This window comes from Coloeus monedula (genome assembly GCF_965178545.1).
Source record: "Coloeus monedula genome assembly, chromosome: 35".
Lineage (NCBI taxonomy): Eukaryota > Metazoa > Chordata > Aves > Passeriformes > Corvidae > Coloeus > Coloeus monedula.
Genome location: NC_138815.1, coordinates 480,941 through 500,310, shown reverse-complemented (window position 1 = coordinate 500,310; position 19,370 = coordinate 480,941).

Below are 19,370 nucleotides of genomic sequence, written 5' to 3'. Positions count from 1 at the left end.
GAACCACATGGAACCAAGGCTCCATGATGACTTTGTAGGGCCTCATGGCGCACAGGATCCATTGTGACACAGCAGGACCTCGTGGAACCAAGGAGCCTTTGTGATACTCCAGATGCGCATGGAAGCCAGGGTGCACTGAGACACAGCGGGGCCTTGTTGGAACCAAAGACACCTCTGCAAAAAGCAGGGGAGCTCCTAGAACCAAGGAGTGCATTGTTACAATAGAAAACCTATGGAACCAAGGGGCCATTGTGACAGAGTGGGGCCACATGGAAGCAATTGTCCATTGTGACAATGCGGATCGAAGGAGAGCATGCTCACGCTGCGGAACCTCATGGAAGCAAGGAGCCATTGTGACCCAGTGGGGCCTCATGGAATCAAGGAGACCATTGTGACACAGGTGATGCACATGAAGCCAAGGAGCCATTGTGACACTTTGGGCTTCTTCCCTTCAGCTCTGCAGCTGGCTGTCCCAGCCCACTGCACCATGTGCCACGTGCTCTCCTCAGGGCTCTGCCTGCACACAGGCCCAGGAGAAGTTTTCCTGTTTGTAGGGAAAGAATGGAAAAGCCTGACATGGTTTCCTAAACAACAAACCCCACATGCTCAGTCCAAGCTGCCTGCAATGCTGTCCCCTTTCTACAAGAGACACTGTGAGCAGGAATGATCTGTGGGAGCAGAATTGTCGCAGTCTTTCCACTGAATTCTCTGTCCCTGTCCTTTCCCTGCCTCTCTGTTGCAGATGGAAGCTGCTGGTGCCATTCTCAGCTTGAAGCCCTCTTTTGATGCAAGCACATGCTCCCAGGTGTGTTCAGCAGCTGTAGCTCAGTGTTGATGCAAAGCTTTTGTGTTCCTCATGGAACCAAGGAGCCATTGTGACACTGCAGGGGCTCATGGGATGAAGGAGACAATTGTGACAGTACAGAACCTCCTAGAAACAAGGCTCCATGGTGACACCATGGGGAATCATGGAATCAAGGAGCCCATTGAGACACAGCCAGGCCGCAGGGAACCAATGGTCCATTGTTACACTGCGGATTCAAGAAGACCATGGGGACAGCACGGAACCTCATGGAACCATACGTCCATTGGGACACAGCAGGGCCTCATGGACACAAGGGGACCATTGTGGCAAAGCAGGGCCTCATGGAAGTATGGAGAGCATTGTGACATTGTGGGGAATCATGGAAGCATGGAGAGCATTGTGACACTAAGGAAACTCATGGAACCAAGGCGACCACTGGGACACAATGGAACCACATGGAACCAAGGCTCCATGATGACTTTGTAGGGCCTCATGGTGCACAGGATCCATTGTGACACAGCAGGACCTCGTGGAACCAAGGAGTCTTTGTGATACTCCAGATGCGCGTGGAACCAAGGAGCCTTTGGGATACTCCAGATGCGCATGGAAGCCAGGGTGCACTGAGACACAGCTGGACCTTGTTGGAACCAAAGACACCTCTGCAAAAAGCAGGGGAGCTCATACAACCAAGGAGTCCATTGTTACAATAGAAAACCTATGGAACCAAGGGGCCATTGTGACACAGCGGGGCCGCATGGAACCAATTGTCCATTATGACAATGCGGATCGAAGGAGACCATGGTGACACTGCGGAACCTCATGGAAGCAAGGAGCCATTGTGACCCAGTGGGGCCTCATGGAATCAAGGAGACCATTGTGACACAGGTGATGCACATGAAGCCAAGGAGCCATTGTGACACTTTGGGCTTCTTCCCTTCAGCTCTGCAGCTGGCTGTCCCAGCCCACTGCACCATGTGCCACGTGCTCTCCTCAGGGCTCTGCCTGCACACAGGCCCAGGAGAAGTTTTCCTGTTTGTAGGGAAAGAATGGAAAAGCCTGACATGGTTTCCTAAACAACAAACCCCACATGCTCAGTCCAGGCTGCCCGCAATGATGTCCCCTTTCTACAAGGGACACTGTGAGCAGGAATGATCTGTGGGAGCAGAATTCTCGCAGTCTTTCCACTGAATTCTCTGTCCCTGTCCTTTCCCTGGCTCTCTGTTGCAGATGGAAGCTGCTGGTGCCATTCTCAGCTTGAAGCCCTCTTTTGATGCAAGCACATGCTCCCAGGTGTGTTCAGCAGCTGTAGCTCAGTGTTGATGCAAAGCTTTTGTGTTCCTCATGGAACCAAGGAGCCATTGTGACACTGCAGGGGCTCATGGGATGAAGGAGACAATTGTGACAGTACAGAACCTCCTAGAAACAAGGCTCCATGGTGACACCATGGGGAATCATGGAATCAAGGAGCCCATTGAGACACAGCCAGGCCGCAGGGAACCAATGGTCCATTGTTACACTGCGGATTCAAGAAGACCATGGGGACAGCACGGAACCTCATGGAACCATACGTCCATTGGGACACAGCAGGGCCTCATGGACACAAGGGGACCATTGTGGCAAAGCAGGGCCTCATGGAAGTATGGAGAGCATTGTGACAGTAAGGAAACTCATGGAACCAAGGCGACCAGCGGGACACAATGGAACCACATGGAACCAAGGCTCCATGATGACTTTGTAGGGCCTCATGGCGCACAGGATCCATTGTGACACAGCAGGACCTCGTGGAACCAAGGAGCCTTTGTGATACTCCAGATACGCATGGAAGCCAGGGTGCACTGAGACACAGCGGGGCCTTGTTGGAACCAAAGACACCTCTGCAAAAAGCAGGGGAGCTCCTAGAACCAAGGAGTGCATTGTTACAATAGAAAACCTATGGAACCAAGAGGCCATTGTGACACAGCGGGGCCTCATGGAACCAATTGTCCATTATGACAATGCGGATCGAAGGAGACCATGGTGACATTGCGGAATCTCATGGAAGCAAGGAGCCATTGTGACCCAGTGGGGCCTCATGGAATCAAGGAGACCATTGTGACACAGGTGATGCACATGAAGCCAAGGAGCCATTGTGACACTTTGGGCTTCTTCCCTTCAGCTCTGCAGCTGGCTGTCCCAGCCCACTGCACCATGTGCCACGTGCTCTCCTCAGGGCTCTGCCTGCACACAGGCCCAGGAGAAGTTTTCCTGTTTGTAGGGAAAGAATGGAAAAGCCTGACATGGTTTCCTAAACAACAAACCCCACATGCTCAGTCCAAGCTGCCTGCAATGCTGTCCCCTTTCTACAAGAGACACTGTGAGCAGGAATGATCTGTGGGAGCAGAATTGTCGCAGTCTTTCCACTGAGTTCTCTGTCCCTGTCCTTTCCCTGCCTCTCTGTTGCAGATGGAAGCTGCTGGTGCCATTCTCAGCTTGAAGCCCTCTTTTGATGCAAGCATATAGTCCCAGGTGTGTTCAGCAGCTGTAGCTCAGTGTTGATGCAAAGCTTTTGTGTTCCTCATGGAACCAAGGAGCCATTGTGACACTGCAGGGGCTCATGGGATCAAGGAGACAATTGTGACAGTACAGAACCTCCTAGAAACAAGGCTCCATGGTGACACCATGGGGAATCATGGAATCAAGGAGCCCATTGAGACACAGCCAGGCCGCAGGGAACCAATGGTCCATTGTTACACTGCGGATTCAAGAAGACCATGGGGACAGCACGGAACCTCATGGAACCATACGTCCATTGGGACACAGCAGGGCCTCATGGACACAAGGGGACCATTGTGGCAAACAGGGCCTCATGGAAGTATGGAGAGCATTGTGACATTGTGGGGAATCATGGAAGCATGGAGAGCATTGTGACACTAAGGAAACTCATGGAACCGAGGCGACCACTGGGACACAATGGAACCACATGGAACCAAGGCTCCATGATGACTTTGTAGGGCCTCATGGTGCACAGGATCCATTGTGACACAGCAGGACCTCGTGGAACCAAGGAGTCTTTGTGATACTCCAGATGCGCGTGGAACCAAGGAGCCTTTGGGATACTCCAGATGCGCATGGAAGCCAGGGTGCACTGAGACACAGCTGGACATTGTTGGAACCAAAGACACCTCTGCAAAAAGCAGGGGAGCTCATACAACCAAGGAGTCCATTGTTACAATAGAAAACCTATGGAACCAAGGGGCCATTGTGACACAGCGGGGCCGCATGGAACCAATTGTCCATTATGACAATGCGGATCGAAGGAGACCATGGTGACACTGCGGAACCTCATGGAAGCAAGGAGCCATTGTGACCCAGTGGGGCCTCATGGAATCAAGGAGACCATTGTGACACAGGTGATGCACATGAAGCCAAGGAGCCATTGTGACACTTTGGGCTTCTTCCCTTCAGCTCTGCAGCTGGCTGTCCCAGCCCACTGCACCATGTGCCACGTGCTCTCCTCAGGGCTCTGCCTGCACACAGGCCCAGGAGAAGTTTTCCTGTTTGTAGGGAAAGAATGGAAAAGCCTGACATGGTTTCCTAAACAACAAACCCCACATGCTCAGTCCAGGCTGCCCGCAATGATGTCCCCTTTCTACAAGGGACACTGTGAGCAGGAATGATCTGTGGGAGCAGAATTCTCGCAGTCTTTCCACTGAATTCTCTGTCCCTGTCCTTTCCCTGCCTCTCTGTTGCAGATGGAAGCTGCTGGTGCCATTCTCAGCTTGAAGCCCTCTTTTGATGCAAGCACATGCTCCCAGGTGTGTTCAGCAGCTGTAGCTCAGTGTTGATGCAAAGCTTTTGTGTTCCTCATGGAACCAAGGAGCCATTGTGACACTGCAGGGGCTCATGGGATCAAGGAGACAATTGTGACAGTACAGAACCTCCTAGAAACAAGGCTCCATGGTGACACCATGGGGAATCATGGAATCAAGGAGCCCATTGAGACACAGCCAGGCCGCAGGGAACCAATGGTCCATTGTTACACTGCGGATTCAAGAAGACCATGGGGACAGCACGGAACCTCATGGAACCATACGTCCATTGGGACACAGCAGGGCCTCATGGACACAAGGGGACCATTGTGGCAAACAGGGCCTCATGGAAGTATGGAGAGCATTGTGACATTGTGGGGAATCATGGAAGCATGGAGAGCATTGTGACACTAAGGAAACTCATGGAACCAAGGCGACCACTGGGACACAATGGAACCACATGGAACCAAGGCTCCATGATGACTTTGTAGGGCCTCATGGTGCACAGGATCCATTGTGACACAGCAGGACCTCGTGGAACCAAGGAGTCTTTGTGATACTCCAGATGCGCGTGGAACCAAGGAGCCTTTGGGATACTCCAGATGCGCATGGAAGCCAGGGTGCACTGAGACACAGCTGGACCTTGTTGGAACCAAAGACACCTCTGCAAAAAGCAGGGGAGCTCATACAACCAAGGAGTCCATTGTTACAATAGAAAACCTATGGAACCAAGGGGCCATTGTGACACAGCGGGGCCGCATGGAACCAATTGTCCATTATGACAATGCGGATCGAAGGAGACCATGGTGACACTGCGGAACCTCATGGAAGCAAGGAGCCATTGTGACCCAGTGGGGCCTCATGGAATCAAGGAGACCATTGTGACACAGGTGATGCACATGAAGCCAAGGAGCCATTGTGACACTTTGGGCTTCTTCCCTTCAGCTCTGCAGCTGGCTGTCCCAGCCCACTGCACCATGTGCCACGTGCTCTCCTCAGGGCTCTGCCTGCACACAGGCCCAGGAGAAGTTTTCCTGTTTGTAGGGAAAGAATGGAAAAGCCTGACATGGTTTCCTAAACAACAAACCCCACATGCTCAGTCCAGGCTGCCCGCAATGATGTCCCCTTTCTACAAGGGACACTGTGAGCAGGAATGATCTGTGGGAGCAGAATTCTCGCAGTCTTTCCACTGAATTCTCTGTCCCTGTCCTTTCCCTGGCTCTCTGTTGCAGATGGAAGCTGCTGGTGCCATTCTCAGCTTGAAGCCCTCTTTTGATGCAAGCACATGCTCCCAGGTGTGTTCAGCAGCTGTAGCTCAGTGTTGATGCAAAGCTTTTGTGTTCCTCATGGAACCAAGGAGCCATTGTGACACTGCAGGGGCTCATGGGATCAAGGAGACAATTGTGACAGTACAGAACCTCCTAGAAACAAGGCTCCATGGTGACACCATGGGGAATCATGGAATCAAGGAGCCCATTGAGACACAGCCAGGCCGCAGGGAACCAATGGTCCATTGTTACACTGCGGATTCAAGAAGACCATGGGGACAGCACGGAACCTCATGGAACCATACGTCCATTGGGACACAGCAGGGCCTCATGGACACAAGGGGACCATTGTGGCAAAGCAGGGCCTCATGGAAGCATGGAGAGCATTGTGACAGTAAGGAAACTCATGGAACCAAGGTGACCAGCGGGACACAATGGAACCACATGGAACCAAGGCTCCATGATGACTTTGTAGGGCCTCATGGCGCACAGGATCCATTGTGACACAGCAGGACCTCGTGGAACCAAGGAGCCTTTGGGATACTCCAGATACGCATGGAAGCCAGGGTGCACTGAGACACAGCGGGGCCTTGTTGGAAGCAAAGACACCTCTGCAAAAAGCAGGGGAGCTCCTAGAACCAAGGAGTGCATTGTTACAATAGAAAACCTATGGAACCAAGAGGCCATTGTGACACAGCGGGGCCTCATGGAACCAATTGTCCATTATGACAATGCGGATCGAAGGAGACCATGGTGACATTGCGGAATCTCATGGAAGCAAGGAGCCATTGTGACCCAGTGGGGCCTCATGGAATCAAGGAGACCATTGTGACACAGGTGATGCACATGAAGCCAAGGAGCCATTGTGACACTTTGGGCTTCTTCCCTTCAGCTCTGCAGCTGGCTGTCCCAGCCCACTGCACCATGTGCCACGTGCTCTCCTCAGGGCTCTGCCTGCACACAGGCCCAGGAGAAGTTTTCCTGTTTGTAGGGAAAGAATGGAAAAGCCTGACATGGTTTCCTAAACAACAAACCCCACATGCTCAGTCCAAGCTGCCTGCAATGCTGTCCCCTTTCTACAAGAGACACTGTGAGCAGGAATGATCTGTGGGAGCAGAATTGTCGCAGTCTTTCCACTGAGTTCTCTGTCCCTGTCCTTTCCCTGCCTCTCTGTTGCAGATGGAAGCTGCTGGTGCCATTCTCAGCTTGAAGCCCTCTTTTGATGCAAGCATATAGTCCCAGGTGTGTTCAGCAGCTGTAGCTCAGTGTTGATGCAAAGCTTTTGTGTTCCTCATGGAACCAAGGAGCCATTGTGACACTGCAGGGGCTCATGGGATCAAGGAGACAATTGTGACAGTACAGAACCTCCTAGAAACAAGGCTCCATGGTGACACCATGGGGAATCATGGAATCAAGGAGCCCATTGAGACACAGCCAGGCCGCAGGGAACCAATGGTCCATTGTTACACTGCGGATTCAAGAAGACCATGGGGACAGCACGGAACCTCATGGAACCATACGTCCATTGGGACACAGCAGGGCCTCATGGACACAAGGGGACCATTGTGGCAAACAGGGCCTCATGGAAGTATGGAGAGCATTGTGACATTGTGGGGAATCATGGAAGCATGGAGAGCATTGTGACACTAAGGAAACTCATGGAACCGAGGCGACCACTGGGACACAATGGAACCACATGGAACCAAGGCTCCATGATGACTTTGTAGGGCCTCATGGTGCACAGGATCCATTGTGACACAGCAGGACCTCGTGGAACCAAGGAGTCTTTGTGATACTCCAGATGCGCGTGGAACCAAGGAGCCTTTGGGATACTCCAGATGCGCATGGAAGCCAGGGTGCACTGAGACACAGCTGGACCTTGTTGGAACCAAAGACACCTCTGCAAAAAGCAGGGGAGCTCATACAACCAAGGAGTCCATTGTTACAATAGAAAACCTATGGAACCAAGGGGCCATTGTGACACAGCGGGGCCGCATGGAACCAATTGTCCATTATGACAATGCGGATCGAAGGAGACCATGGTGACACTGCGGAACCTCATGGAAGCAAGGAGCCATTGTGACCCAGTGGGGCCTCATGGAATCAAGGAGACCATTGTGACACAGGTGATGCACATGAAGCCAAGGAGCCATTGTGACACTTTGGGCTTCTTCCCTTCAGCTCTGCAGCTGGCTGTCCCAGCCCACTGCACCATGTGCCACGTGCTCTCCTCAGGGCTCTGCCTGCACACAGGCCCAGGAGAAGTTTTCCTGTTTGTAGGGAAAGAATGGAAAAGCCTGACATGGTTTCCTAAACAACAAACCCCACATGCTCAGTCCAGGCTGCCCGCAATGATGTCCCCTTTCTACAAGGGACACTGTGAGCAGGAATGATCTGTGGGAGCAGAATTCTCGCAGTCTTTCCACTGAATTCTCTGTCCCTGTCCTTTCCCTGCCTCTCTGTTGCAGATGGAAGCTGCTGGTGCCATTCTCAGCTTGAAGCCCTCTTTTGATGCAAGCACATGCTCCCAGGTGTGTTCAGCAGCTGTAGCTCAGTGTTGATGCAAAGCTTTTGTGTTCCTCATGGAACCAAGGAGCCATTGTGACACTGCAGGGGCTCATGGGATCAAGGAGACAATTGTGACAGTACAGAACCTCCTAGAAACAAGGCTCCATGGTGACACCATGGGGAATCATGGAATCAAGGAGCCCATTGAGACACAGCCAGGCCGCAGGGAACCAATGGTCCATTGTTACACTGCGGATTCAAGAAGACCATGGGGACAGCACGGAACCTCATGGAACCATACGTCCATTGGGACACAGCAGGGCCTCATGGACACAAGGGGACCATTGTGGCAAACAGGGCCTCATGGAAGTATGGAGAGCATTGTGACATTGTGGGGAATCATGGAAGCATGGAGAGCATTGTGACACTAAGGAAACTCATGGAACCAAGGCGACCACTGGGACACAATGGAACCACATGGAACCAAGGCTCCATGATGACTTTGTAGGGCCTCATGGTGCACAGGATCCATTGTCACACAGCAGGACCTCGTGGAACCAAGGAGTCTTTGTGATACTCCAGATGCGCGTGGAACCAAGGAGCCTTTGGGATACTCCAGATGCGCATGGAAGCCAGGGTGCACTGAGACACAGCTGGACCTTGTTGGAACCAAAGACACCTGTGCAAAAAGCAGGGGAGCTCATACAACCAAGGAGTCCATTGTTACAATAGAAAACCTATGGAACCAAGGGGCCATTGTGACACAGCGGGGCCGCATGGAACCAATTGTCCATTATGACAATGCGGATCGAAGGAGACCATGGTGACACTGCGGAACCTCATGGAAGCAAGGAGCCATTGTGACCCAGTGGGGCCTCATGGAATCAAGGAGACCATTGTGACACAGGTGATGCACATGAAGCCAAGGAGCCATTGTGACACTTTGGGCTTCTTCCCTTCAGCTCTGCAGCTGGCTGTCCCAGCCCACTGCACCATGTGCCACGTGCTCTCCTCAGGGCTCTGCCTGCACACAGGCCCAGGAGAAGTTTTCCTGTTTGTAGGGAAAGAATGGAAAAGCCTGACATGGTTTCCTAAACAACAAACCCCACATGCTCAGTCCAGGCTGCCCGCAATGATGTCCCCTTTCTACAAGGGACACTGTGAGCAGGAATGATCTGTGGGAGCAGAATTCTCGCAGTCTTTCCACTGAATTCTCTGTCCCTGTCCTTTCCCTGCCTCTCTGTTGCAGATGGAAGCTGCTGGTGCCATTCTCAGCTTGAAGCCCTCTTTTGATGCAAGCACATGCTCCCAGGTGTGTTCAGCAGCTGTAGCTCAGTGTTGATGCAAAGCTTTTGTGTTCCTCATGGAACCAAGGAGCCATTGTGACACTGCAGGGGCTCATGGGATCAAGGAGACAATTGTGACAGTACAGAACCTCCTAGAAACAAGGCTCCATGGTGACACCATGGGGAATCATGGAATCAAGGAGCCCATTGAGACACAGCCAGGCCGCAGGGAACCAATGGTCCATTGTTACACTGCGGATTCAAGAAGACCATGGGGACAGCACGGAACCTCATGGAACCATACGTCCATTGGGACACAGCAGGGCCTCATGGACACAAGGGGACCATTGTGGCAAACAGGGCCTCATGGAAGTATGGAGAGCATTGTGACATTGTGGGGAATCATGGAAGCATGGAGAGCATTGTGACACTAAGGAAACTCATGGAACCAAGGCGACCACTGGGACACAATGGAACCACATGGAACCAAGGCTCCATGATGACTTTGTAGGGCCTCATGGTGCACAGGATCCATTGTGACACAGCAGGACCTCGTGGAACCAAGGAGTCTTTGTGATACTCCAGATGCGCGTGGAACCAAGGAGCCTTTGGGATACTCCAGATGCGCATGGAAGCCAGGGTGCACTGAGACACAGCTGGACCTTGTTGGAACCAAAGACACCTGTGCAAAAAGCAGGGGAGCTCATACAACCAAGGAGTCCATTGTTACAATAGAAAACCTATGGAACCAAGGGGCCATTGTGACACAGCGGGGCCGCATGGAACCAATTGTCCATTATGACAATGCGGATCGAAGGAGACCATGGTGACACTGCGGAACCTCATGGAAGCAAGGAGCCATTGTGACCCAGTGGGGCCTCATGGAATCAAGGAGACCATTGTGACACAGGTGATGCACATGAAGCCAAGGAGCCATTGTGACACTTTGGGCTTCTTCCCTTCAGCTCTGCAGCTGGCTGTCCCAGCCCACTGCACCATGTGCCACGTGCTCTCCTCAGGGCTCTGCCTGCACACAGGCCCAGGAGAAGTTTTCCTGTTTGTAGGGAAAGAATGGAAAAGCCTGACATGGTTTCCTAAACAACAAACCCCACATGCTCAGTCCAGGCTGCCCGCAATGATGTCCCCTTTCTACAAGGGACACTGTGAGCAGGAATGATCTGTGGGAGCAGAATTCTCGCAGTCTTTCCACTGAATTCTCTGTCCCTGTCCTTTCCCTGCCTCTCTGTTGCAGATGGAAGCTGCTGGTGCCATTCTCAGCTTGAAGCCCTCTTTTGATGCAAGCACATGCTCCCAGGTGTGTTCAGCAGCTGTAGCTCAGTGTTGATGCAAAGCTTTTGTGTTCCTCATGGAACCAAGGAGCCATTGTGACACTGCAGGGGCTCATGGGATCAAGGAGACAATTGTGACAGTACAGAACCTCCTAGAAACAAGGCTCCATGGTGACACCATGGGGAATCATGGAATCAAGGAGCCCATTGAGACACAGCCAGGCCGCAGGGAACCAATGGTCCATTGTTACACTGCGGATTCAAGAAGACCATGGGGACAGCACGGAACCTCATGGAACCATACGTCCATTGGGACACAGCAGGGCCTCATGGACACAAGGGGACCATTGTGGCAAACAGGGCCTCATGGAAGTATGGAGAGCATTGTGACATTGTGGGGAATCATGGAAGCATGGAGAGCATTGTGACACTAAGGAAACTCATGGAACCAAGGCGACCACTGGGACACAATGGAACCATATGGAACCAAGGCTCCATGATGACTTTGTAGGGCCTCATGGTGCACAGGATCCATTGTGACACAGCAGGACCTCGTGGAACCAAGGAGTCTTTGTGATACTCCAGATGCGCGTGGAACCAAGGAGCCTTTGGGATACTCCAGATGCGCATGGAAGCCAGGGTGCACTGAGACACAGCTGGACCTTGTTGGAACCAAAGACACCTGTGCAAAAAGCAGGGGAGCTCATACAACCAAGGAGTCCATTGTTACAATAGAAAACCTATGGAACCAAGGGGCCATTGTGACACAGCGGGGCCGCATGGAACCAATTGTCCATTATGACAATGCGGATCGAAGGAGACCATGGTGACACTGCGGAACCTCATGGAAGCAAGGAGCCATTGTGACCCAGTGGGGCCTCATGGAATCAAGGAGACCATTGTGACACAGGTGATGCACATGAAGCCAAGGAGCCATTGTGACACTTTGGGCTTCTTCCCTTCAGCTCTGCAGCTGGCTGTCCCAGCCCACTGCACCATGTGCCACGTGCTCTCCTCAGGGCTCTGCCTGCACACAGGCCCAGGAGAAGTTTTCCTGTTTGTAGGGAAAGAATGGAAAAGCCTGACATGGTTTCCTAAACAACAAACCCCACATGCTCAGTCCAGGCTGCCCGCAATGATGTCCCCTTTCTACAAGGGACACTGTGAGCAGGAATGATCTGTGGGAGCAGAATTCTCGCAGTCTTTCCACTGAATTCTCTGTCCCTGTCCTTTCCCTGCCTCTCTGTTGCAGATGGAAGCTGCTGGTGCCATTCTCAGCTTGAAGCCCTCTTTTGATGCAAGCACATGCTCCCAGGTGTGTTCAGCAGCTGTAGCTCAGTGTTGATGCAAAGCTTTTGTGTTCCTCATGGAACCAAGGAGCCATTGTGACACTGCAGGGGCTCATGGGATGAAGGAGACAATTGTGACAGTACAGAACCTCCTAGAAACAAGGCTCCATGGTGACACCATGGGGAATCATGGAATCAAGGAGCCCATTGAGACACAGCCAGGCCGCAGGGAACCAATGGTCCATTGTTACACTGCGGATTCAAGAAGACCATGGGGACACCACGGAACCTCATGGAACCATACGTCCATTGGGACACAGCAGGGCCTCATGGACACAAGGGGACCATTGTGGCAAAGCAGGGCCTCATGGAAGTATGGAGAGCATTGTGACATTGTGGGGAATCATGGAAGCATGGAGAGCATTGTGACACTAAGGAAACTCATGGAACCGAGGCGACCACTGGGACACAATGGAACCACATGGAACCAAGGCTCCATGATGACTTTGTAGGGCCTCATGGCGCACAGGATCCATTGTGACACAGCAGGACCTCGTGGAACCAAGGAGCCTTTGTGATACTCCAGATACGCATGGAAGCCAGGGTGCACTGAGACACAGCGGGGCCTTGTTGGAACCAAAGACACCTCTGCAAAAAGCAGGGGAGCTCCTAGAACCAAGGAGTCCATTGTTACAATAGAAAACCTATGGAACCAAGAGGCCATTGTGACACAGCGGGGCCTCATGGAACCAATTGTCCATTATGACAATGCGGATCGAAGGAGACCATGGTGACATTGCGGAATCTCATGGAAGCAAGGAGCCATTGTGACCCAGTGGGGCCTCATGGAATCAAGGAGACCATTGTGACACAGGTGATGCACATGAAGCCAAGGAGCCATTGTGACACTTTGGGCTTCTTCCCTTCAGCTCTGCAGCTGGCTGTCCCAGCCCACTGCACCATGTGCCACGTGCTCTCCTCAGGGCTCTGCCTGCACACAGGCCCAGGAGAAGTTTTCCTGTTTGTAAGGAAAGAATGGAAAAGCCTGACATGGTTTCCTAAACAACAAACCCCACATGCTCACTCCAGGCTGCCTGCAATGATGTCCCCTTTCTACAAGGGACACTGTGAGCAGGAATGATCTGTGGGAGCAGAATTCTCGCAGTCTTTCCACTGAATTCTCTGTCCCTGTCCTTTCCCTGCCTCTCTGTTGCAGATGGAAGCTGCTGGTGCCATTCTCAGCTTGAAGCCCTCTTTTGATGCAAGCACATGCTCCCAGGTGTGTTCAGCAGCTGTAGCTCAGTGTTGATGCAAAGCTTTTGTGTTCCTCATGGAACCAAGGAGCCATTGTGACACTGCAGGGGCTCATGGGATCAAGGAGACAATTGTGACAGTACAGAACCTCCTAGAAACAAGGCTCCATGGTGACACCATGGGGAATCATGGAATCAAGGAGCCCATTGAGACACAGCCAGGCCGCAGGGAACCAATGGTCCATTGTTACACTGCGGATTCAAGAAGACCATGGGGACAGCACGGAACCTCATGGAACCATACGTCCATTGGGACACAGCAGGGCCTCATGGACACAAGGGGACCATTGTGGCAAACAGGGCCTCATGGAAGCATGGAGAGCATTGTGACATTGTGGGGAATCATGGAAGCATGGAGAGCATTGTGACAGTAAGGAAACTCATGGAACCAAGGCGACCAGTGGGACACAATGGAACCACATGGAACCAAGGCTCCATGATGACTTTGTAGGGCCTCATGGCGCACAGGATCCATTGTGACACAGCAGGACCTCGTGGAACCAAGGAGCCTTTGTGATACTCCAGATGCGCATGGAAGCCAGGGTGCACTGAGACACAGCGGGGCCTTGTTGGAACCAAAGACACCTCTGCAAAAAGCAGGGGAGCTCCTAGAACCAAGGAGTGCATTGTTACAATAGAAAACCTATGGAACCAAGGGGCCATTGTGACAGAGTGGGGCCACATGGAAGCAATTGTCCATTGTGACAATGCGGATCGAAGGAGAGCATGCTCACGCTGCGGAACCTCATGGAAGCAAGGAGCCATTGTGACCCAGTGGGGCCTCATGGAATCAAGGAGACCATTGTGACACAGGTGATGCACATGAAGCCAAGGAGCCATTGTGACACTTTGGGCTTCTTCCCTTCAGCTCTGCAGCTGGCTGTCCCAGCCCACTGCACCATGTGCCACGTGCTCTCCTCAGGGCTCTGCCTGCACACAGGCCCAGGAGAAGTTTTCCTGTTTGTAGGGAAAGAATGGAAAAGCCTGACATGGTTTCCTAAACAACAAACCCCACATGCTCACTCCAGGCTGCCTGCAATGATGTCCCCTTTCTACAAGGGACACTGTGAGCAGGAATGATCTGTGGGAGCAGAATTGTCGCAGTCTTTCCACTGAATTCTCTGTCCCTGTCCTTTCCCTGCCTCTCTGTTGCAGATGGAAGCTGCTGGTGCCATTCTCAGCTTGAAGCCCTCTTTTGATGCAAGCACATGCTCCCAGGTGTGTTCCGCAGCTGTAGCTCAGTGTTGATGCAAAGCTTTTGTGTTCCTCATGGAACCAAGGAGCCATTGTGACACTGCAGGGGCTCATGGGATCAAGGAGACAATTGTGACAGTACAGAACCTCCTAGAAACAAGGCTCCATGGTGACACCATGGGGAATCATGGAATCAAGGAGCCCATTGAGACACAGCCAGGCCGCAGGGAACCAATGGTCCATTGTTACACTGCGGATTCAAGAAGACCATGGGGACAGCACGGAACCTCATGGAACCATACGTCCATTGGGACACAGCAGCGCCTCATGGACACAAGGGGACCATTGTGGCAAAGCAGGGCCTCATGGAAGTATGGAGAGCATTGTGACATTGTGGGGAATCATGGAAGCATGGAGAGCATTGTGACACTAAGGAAACTCATGGAACCGAGGCGACCACTGGGACACAATGGAACCACATGGAACCAAGGCTCCATGATGACTTTGTAGGGCCTCATGGCGCACAGGATCCATTGTGACACAGCAGGACCTCGTGGAACCAAGGAGCCTTTGGGATACTCCAGATACGCATGGAAGCCAGGGTGCACTGAGACACAGCGGGGCCTTGTTGGAACCAAAGACACCTCTGCAAAAAGCAGGGGAGCTCCTAGAACCAAGGAGTCCATTGTTACAATAGAAAACCTATGGAACCAAGAGGCCATTGTGACACAGCGGGGCCTCATGGAACCAATTGTCCATTATGACAATGCGGATCGAAGGAGACCATGGTGACATTGCGGAATCTCATGGAAGCAAGGAGCCATTGTGACCCAGTGGGGCCTCATGGAATCAAGGAGACCATTGTGACACAGGTGATGCACATGAAGCCAAGGAGCCATTGTGACACTTTGGGCTTCTTCCCTTCAGCTCTGCAGCTGGCTGTCCCAGCCCACTGCACCATGTGCCACGTGCTCTCCTCAGGGCTCTGCCTGCACACAGGCCCAGGAGAAGTTTTCCTGTTTGTAAGGAAAGAATGGAAAAGCCTGAGCAGGTTTCCTAAACAACAAACCCCACATGCTCACTCCAGGCTGCCTGCAATGATGTCCCCTTTCTACAAGGGACACTGTGAGCAGGAATGATCTGTGGGAGCAGAATTGTCGCAGTCTTTCCACTGAATTCTCTGTCCCTGTCCTTTCCCTGCCTCTCTGTTGCAGATGGAAGCTGCTGGTGCCATTCTCAGCTTGAAGCCCTCTTTTGATGCAAGCACATGCTCCCAGGTGTGTTCCGCAGCTGTAGCTCAGTGTTGATGCAAAGCTTTTGTGTTCCTCACGGAACCAAGGAGCCATTGTGACACTGCAGGGGCTCATGGGATGAAGGAGACAATTGTGACAGTACAGAACCTCCTAGAAACAAGGCTCCATGGTGACACCATGGGGAATCATGGAATCAAGGAGCCCATTGAGACACAGCCAGGCCGCAGGGAACCAATGGTCCATTGTTACACTGCGGATTCAAGAAGACCATGGGGACACCACGGAACCTCATGGAACCATACGTCCATTGGGACACAGCAGGGCCTCATGGACACAAGGGGACCATTGTGGCAAAGCAGGGCCTCATGGAAGTATGGAGAGCATTGTGACATTGTGGGGAATCATGGAAGCATGGAGAGCATTGTGACACTAAGGAAACTCATGGAACCGAGGCGACCACTGGGACACAATGGAACCACATGGAACCAAGGCTCCATGATGACTTTGTAGGGCCTCATGGCGCACAGGATCCATTGTGACACAGCAGGACCTCGTGGAACCAAGGAGCCTTTGTGATACTCCAGATACGCATGGAAGCCAGGGTGCACTGAGACACAGCGGGGCCTTGTTGGAACCAAAGACACCTCTGCAAAAAGCAGGGGAGCTCCTAGAACCAAGGAGTGCATTGTTACAATAGAAAACCTATGGAACCAAGAGGCCATTGTGACACAGCGGGGCCTCATGGAACCAATTGTCCATTATGACAATGCGGATCGAAGGAGACCATGGTGACATTGCGGAATCTCATGGAAGCAAGGAGCCATTGTGACCCAGTGGGGCCTCATGGAATCAAGGAGACCATTGTGACACAGGTGATGCACATGAAGCCAAGGAGCCATTGTGACACTTTGGGCTTCTTCCCTTCAGCTCTGCAGCTGGCTGTCCCAGCCCACTGCACCATGTGCCACGTGCTCTCCTCAGGGCTCTGCCTGCACACAGGCCCAGGAGAAGTTTTCCTGTTTGTAGGGAAAGAATGGAAAAGCCTGACATGGTTTCCTAAACAACAAACCCCACATGCTCAGTCCAAGCTGCCTGCAATGCTGTCCCCTTTCTACAAGAGACACTGTGAGCAGGAATGATCTGTGGGAGCAGAATTGTCGCAGTCTTTCCACTGAGTTCTCTGTCCCTGTCCTTTCCCTGCCTCTCTGTTGCAGATGGAAGCTGCTGGTGCCATTCTCAGCTTGAAGCCCTCTTTTGATGCAAGCACATGCTCCCAGGTGTGTTCAGCAGCTGTTGTTCAGTGTTGATGCAAAGCTTTTGTGTTCCTCATGGAACCAAGGAGCCATTGTGACACTGCAGGGGCTCATGGGATCAAGGAGACAATTGTGACAGTACAGAACCTCCTAGAAACAAGGCTCCATGGTGACACCATGGGGAATCATGGAATCAAGGAGCCCATTGAGACACAGCCAGGCCGCAGGGAACCAATGGTCCATTGTTACACTGCGGATTCAAGAAGACCATGGGGACAGCACGGAACCTCATGGAACCATACGTCCATTGGGACACAGCAGGGCCTCATGGACACAAGGGGACCATTGTGGCAAACAGGGCCTCATGGAAGTATGGAGAGCATTGTGACATTGTGGGGAATCATGGAAGCATGGAGAGCATTGTGACACTAAGGAAACTCATGGAACCGAGGCGACCACTGGGACACAATGGAACCACATGGAACCAAGGCTCCATGATGACTTTGTAGGGCCTCATGGTGCACAGGATCCATTGTGACACAGCAGGACCTCGTGGAACCAAGGAGTCTTTGTGATACTCCAGATGCGCGTGGAACCAAGGAGCCTTTGGGATACTCCAGATGCGCATGGAAGCCAGGGTGCACTGAGACACAGCTGGACCTTGTTGGAACCAAAGACACCTCTGCAAAAAGCAGGGGAGCTCATACAACCAAGGAGTCCATTGTTACAATAGAAAACCTATGGAACCAAGGGGCCATTGTGACACAGCGGGGCCTCATGGAACCAATTGTCCATTATGACAATGCGGATCGAAGGAGACCATGGTGACACTGCGGAACCTCATGGAAGCAAGGAGCCATTGTGACCCAGTGGGGCCTCATGGAATCAAGGAGACCATTGTGACACAGGTGATGCACATGAAGCCAAGGAGCCATTGTGACACTTTGGGCTTCTTCCCTTCAGCTCTGCAGCTGGCTGTCCCAGCCCACTGCACCATGTGCCACGTGCTCTCCTCAGGGCTCTGCCTGCACACAGGCCCAGGAGAAGTTTTCCTGTTTGTAAGGAAAGAATGGAAAAGCCTGAGCAGGTTTCCTAAACAACAAACCCCACATGCTCACTCCAGGCTGCCTGCAATGATGTCCCCTTTCTACAAGGGACACTGTGAGCAGGAATGATCTGTGGGAGCAGAATTGTCGCAGTCTTTCCACTGAGTTCTCTGTCCCTGTCCTTTCCCTGCCTCTCTGTTGCAGATGGAAGCTGCTGGTGCCATTCTCAGCTTGAAGCCCTCTTTTGATGCAAGCACATGCTCCCAGGTGTGTTCAGCAGCTGTAGCTCAATGTTGATGCAAAGCTTTTGTGTTCCTCATGGAACCAAGGAGCCATTGTGACACTGCAGGGGCTCATGGGATCAAGGAGACAACTGTGACAGTACAGAACCTCCTAGAAACAAGGCTCCATGGTGACACCATGGGGAACCATGGAATCAAGGAGCCCATTGAGACACAGCCAGGCCGCAGGGAACCAATGGTCCATTGTTACACTGCGGATTCAAGAAGACCATGGGGACAGCACGGAACCTCATGGAACCATACGTCCATTGGGACACAGCAGGGCCTCATGGACACAAGGGGACCATTGTGGCAAACAGGGCCTCATGGAAGCATGGAGAGCATTGTGACATTGTGGGGAATCATGGAAGCATGGAGAGCATTGTGACAGTAAGGAAACTCATGGAACCAAGGCGACCAGTGGGACACAATGGAACCACATGGAACCAAGGCTCCATGATGACTTTGTAGGGCCTCATGGCGCACAGGATCCATTGTGACACAGAAGGACCTCGTGGAACCAAGGAGCCTTTGTGATACTCCAGATGCGCATGGAAGCCAGGGTGCACTGAGACACAGCGGGGCCTTGTTGGAACCAAAGACACCTCTGCAAAAAGCAGGGGAGCTCCTAGAACCAAGGAGTGCATTGTTACAATAGAAAAGCTATGGAACCAAGGGGCCATTGTGACAGAGTGGGGCCACATGGAAGCAATTGTCCATTGTGACAATGCGGATCGAAGGAGAGCATGCTCACGCTGCGGAACGTCATGGAAGCAAGGAGCCATTGTGACCCAGTG